The 5,276-nt window shown below is 41.4% G+C and overlaps 1 long non-coding RNA gene across 1 annotated transcript; it reads right to left on the bottom strand.

Annotated features, from left to right (window-relative positions):
- Positions 1–354: 354 nt before the first annotated feature.
- On the bottom strand, positions 355–4,996 carry LOC130456432 (uncharacterized). The gene is made up of 2 exons (XR_008915279.1): positions 4,580–4,996; positions 355–672 (listed from the first exon to the last, which is right to left on the bottom strand). It is a non-coding gene; the product is annotated as an uncharacterized LOC130456432 (long non-coding RNA).
- Between the last annotated feature and the right edge of the window lie 280 nt (positions 4,997–5,276).

Genomic DNA, 5,276 nt, shown 5'->3' with positions numbered 1-5,276 from the left:
GTCATCTAGTTAAGTCTCTCCTACCTTGTATTTATAAAGTTAATTTTTAATTAAATTTTTTTTCTCCTTAACAAATATAAAGCTTTCTAAAGAAGAACAAAAAGAAAAGGATTACATATGAAAAAGGAGAATCTGTCAGCAAGTAGCTTTTTCAGAAAAAATTGTGTGGGTATTGTTCTGACCTCTTTGCAGAACAAGGCCATCTACATCTTTCCCTCAGGACTCTAGGATGCCAATAATGGAGTTAAGGGTTGACTTTCTCTAATGCTATCATCAAAATCCCTTTCAGCTGTATTAACCCTACCAAACTGACAATGGGTAGCCCTCTAGTTTCATTTAACTAATTAACATTGATTAGTTCTTACAAAGTAATATTTACTTAAAAGATATAGCAAGTACAAGAGTATCAGCATTTCTCTTCTCTACCAGTTAGGGAGTTTGCTCTCCCCAATAACATCTTGATGCCTGAGAAGGGTGGGCTCAGTTCAAATCTCTACATAGCTTTGGTCCCACTCTTAGATGAGGCCACATCTCAGCTGCTTCTCAGGACCTAAGATGCTGGACTGGCTCTCTGCAAAATCCAGCATGAACTCTGCTTCCAGGCTTCCCAGTGGTTTCCTCTCTTGCCCTTTTGAAAGTCACAAGGTCATTGTCACCTCCAATATCCTTCACCTAAGACAGAAAAAAAGCAAATGCTTTGATTGCACATGTAAAATCTATATCAAAATGAGTACTGTCTCGGGGGTTGGGGTGAAGGGGGAGAAGGAAAGAGAGGAGAAAGGGAGGAGAGAACTTGGAACTCAACTTTTTTTTTAAAAGTATGTTAAAAAAAAAAACAACCAACCAAATGCCAAAGTAAACAATAGTGGCCTATGTCCAAAGTCCCTTGCTGGTCTTCGATGGGGAGGGCACAAGCTCTGCCTGCTTACAACCTCTCTCTTCTTTCATCAAAACACAGCTAGGAAGGAAGGAAACTGACCAGAAAGACCCTGCTCTGGTTTACTAGTGCTTTTTGAATGTACCCCAGTTCTGTCTCTGAAGCCAGTCAAAAAAGCTTTTCTTTATCATGTGTCAAACAGCCTGGAACCAGTTTCAGAATTTCTGCACATGCTCCACATCTCTCCAAGGTATTTCCATTATACGCCATCATGCCTCTGCAGACTCCTCAGCTTTTTCCATGTGGGGGGATTGCATCAGCCAAGCATGCATGCTCACAAGTCCCTCATTTCATATATATATATATTAAATTGCAATAGTGTATTATATGAAATGTGAAACTTAATATTAAGATTATATTAAATGTAACATATTGATAGGATATAATATTGGGCAACTAGATGGCACAGGAGATAGAGTATCCAGCCTGGAATTAGGAATACTCATCTTTGTGAGTTCAAATTTGGCCTCAGACACTTACTTTCTCTGTGACCCTGGGCAAGTCACTTAAGTCTGCTTTGTTTCTGCTTCTTTATTTGCTATAAAATCAACTAGAGAAAGAATGGCAAATCATTCTAGTATCTTTGCCAAGAAAAAGCCCAAAGAGAATCACGAAGAGATGGACAAGAATGAAAAATATCTGAACAACAATAATATATAATATAAAATAGTAATATAAAATAATATCTAAGCAGGTACCAACACTTGTCCATCTCCTTGGGAATGAAGTTGATTTTTTGGATCGGTTACTCAATTTAGACTATATGAACTGAAAAGAATTGTGTATGTACTGAAAAGTATTCTAGTCAGAGAATCAGAAGCCTTGGCTGAACAAGAATCACTTGTTCATTGCCTACTAGATATCAGATATGGTGTTAGGCACTGATAATATAAAGTCAAAAGATGAACAGACCCTCTTCTCAAGGAATTTATATTCTAATGTTGTAGACAATATGTACATATTAAGTATATGCATGGTATATACAAAACGCATACAAGATGGCTTAGGGGAAGGAGTGCACTAGGTTCTGAGAGAGGGCAGGAATAAGAAATGGTTTCTTTTGGGAAGATGGCATATGATCTTTGTCTCGAAGAAAACCAAAGATTCTAGGAGGCTAGGGTGAGGAAGGAGGGCATTTCAGACTTGGAATCCTCCAGGACAGGAATCCCATACCTAAGGGAAGTCTGCAGTTCTGACACTCTGAACTTGTAAAAATTTCCATCTGGCTGATAATGTTTGAATCTAGTAGCAGTCTACTGGAACCTCCAACCAGGGGCAAATCAACAGGAATGTTGCATGGATTCCAAGTCAATTCGGGAATTTGTAAAATTCAGACCAAGAGGGCAATGATCATGCTTTTCCCTGGATGGGACCACTTTGGGAACGCATAAAGTTTATAGGTCCCCAACCTGAGCTGTCCTTGAGAGTTTGTAATACTACAATATTTGGTATCTCGAGAAAGTAGCAGAAAGACCTAAGAAGAGAAAAAGCAGAGCCAAGAAAACAGCACACATAACAACAACAACAATGTAAGTGGAAAGAACAACCACATATCCCCTCCCCCAAAAAATCAAAAGTGAATTTAACAACTTTATTATAGGGTTTATACTCCAAGAAAATTATTGATAAGAAAGTTCCACATACACTAAAATATTTATTACAGCACTTTTCGTGATAGCAAAGAATTTGGAAACAAAGTAGATGCCCATTTAATGGGGAATGAATAAGCAAATAGTGGTACATGAATGTAATGAAATACTGTGCTATAAGAAATGATGTGTGTGTTTGTGATGAATACAAAGAATGGGAAGATCTATATGAACTGATGCAGAATTAAGTAAGCAGAGTCAAGAAAACAATGTCCATAGTAACTATAACAATGTAAATTAAAACAACCACCATGATACTGAAGAATTAATAACAAGAAATCAATAAAAATTTATAAAAATGAAAATAAGGTATCAATTATTTTTAAATGAATGAGTAGAGACTGAGAAAGAATATTTAGACAGATAGGAGAACCAGGAGAGAATAGTGTTATGAAAACTCAGAAGGAAGAATAATTTAATAATAGCTCACATTTATATATTAATTTAAAATTCAAAAAGTGTCTTACCCATATACTTTGTTAATCACTGTTCTTGTTGACATTATAATACATTATCTCATTTTAGCATCCTAACAATTGGGGGGGATTTGAACCTAGGTCTTAACACTTCATTATACCGTTCTGCCTCATCTAACTGTAACCACATAGACAAGTCATTCCTCCTCTTTAAGCCTATTTACTCACCTGTAAGTAAGAAAGTGGGTGGACTGGTGATCTCTTTTCAAGTAAAGTATTCCATGTTGTGACATTTTTTATCCAATAGTCTTTTTTAGTTCTAATATTCTATGTTGTGATATTCCATGTTCCATAGTTTAACATTCTATATTAGAAAGTCTCTTATATAGTTCTGATATTTTATGATCTAATATTTTATTATCTAAGGTCTCTTCTAGTCCTAACATTCTATTTTCTAAGGACCCTTCTAACTCTGTCACTGTATGACTCTGGGAGGCCTGAGCTGAAGCTTACGACCTCAGAACACTTGGGAGGCCATATATCCTACTATCAATCAGTGGGGGTGGCTCAGAGCTCAGAGCGGATATCATAGCATCACCCCAGCGCCCTGATCTTATCCTCTTCATTTCCTCCCCTTCCCAGAGATGTGCCTGCTCCCTGATGACTCCATCCATCATCCCTGCGTTGCCTGGAGGGGGGTGAGCGATAGAGAACGGACAATGGGGGAGGGGTGCTTTTTTTCTTCTTAGAAGGATGTAAAGGTCCAGAGGAGGGGGGAGTGCTCATGGGTCCTGAAAGTACCTTCGAAAGAAAAGAAGGTCAATACTTCCTCCCCTAAAGGAAAACAAAAACAAAAACAAAACCAAAAAACAACCAGCCCTGGATTCCTGGGTTTCCCACTTGCCTCTTTGAAGAGCGAGGCAAGGCTCTGCTACTGGGCTATGGCTTGGGTCGGGGATTGTGAGGGGTCACTGGGGAGAGAAGGCTGTTTCCGACTACCCTCACTTCCCCCTTGGGGCTCAGGCTGTGGCAGCGGAGGTACGGGAGAAGAGGAGGGGAGGGCGGTGCCCAGAAGGGAAGCCTTATATCATTTCTCTGCAATGCTAGTTTGCTCTGGGAAGTTTCTCTCGCACGTCTTTAAATTTTACTGCCCTTGGCCAGCGGCCTGCGCCCGCCTCCTCAGCCAGGAAGCCGGCGGGCAGGGCTGGGCTGGGAAGGGCTGCAGGGGTATAACTGGAGAGAGGGAGGGAGGACTCTGAAGTACCTTCTGGCTGGAGGCTTTAACCCCTAGTCTGTGTGTTCTTCCGTGGGGCACAGTCCTTTGGGGTTATTGGAAGGTGGGAGACAGCTCCCTCCCCCACTTGGTGCCTCCAGGCTAAGTGCCAGGTCTTAGGGCGGGGATGGGAAGGAGTTGGCGGCAGCTTTTAACCCCGGTAAGTTCTCACTGGGACCCGAACTGGGCAGCCTTCTTACGTTTAGCCTAGGTGGCATCCTTCTGTCTGCTCCAGGCCCCATCCCTGCCCCATAGCATATCTCACTTCTTTTGTTTCATCGACCATTTCTCGAGTTAGTCTCACCTCCTCTTAGTTCACGTCTTTCAGATCATTCCGCTCTAGCTCGATCGACCTTTCTCCTCCTCACGATCCGAGTTACTTCCATTCTCCCACAAATCATTCGTGTTCTAGATCAAACTGTACTTCCCTCACACGAGATCTCATTCAAACCTTTCACCATCCCCCAATCAGGAGTGATTCATGGATTAATGTCAACCTGTATAACGGTTTTTATTGGAGTCACAAGTTTCTGTCCTTGACCTCGAACGTTAGAGCCAACATTCCTTTGTTTCATTTGGCCATGGAGGATGTTGCCAAGAGCAATGGGCTAAGGTAGGGGGCAGAATGCATATCCGTAGAACAGGCTGGCTTGGGACTTAGTGAATGAGGTCGGGTTGCTCTCCAAACGTTAGGAGTGTTGTAAATGAGATTCTTGTTCAGGCAGCAGGTGTGCCACATGGACGATTAGGTACATATTCCAGGGGGCAGCTGGGTTAGGGTTACTGGATTGAGAGCCAGGCCTAGAGAGGAAGGTCCTGGGTTCAAATCAGACCTCAGACACTTCCCATGACCCTGGGTGAGTCACTTAATCTCCACTGTCCGGCCCTTACCATTCTTCTGTCTTGGAACCAATATACAGTATTGATTATAAGATAAGATAAGGATTTTTTTTCCTTTAAAGTGTATATTCTAGGGGCAACTGGGTGTCTCAGTGGCTTGA

The sequence above is a fragment of the Monodelphis domestica genome, chromosome 1 (genome assembly GCF_027887165.1).
Source record: "Monodelphis domestica isolate mMonDom1 chromosome 1, mMonDom1.pri, whole genome shotgun sequence".
NCBI lineage: Eukaryota > Metazoa > Chordata > Mammalia > Didelphimorphia > Didelphidae > Monodelphis > Monodelphis domestica.
Note: the sequence above shows the minus strand (reverse complement) of the source record. Positions and strands in the feature narration are given on the sequence as shown.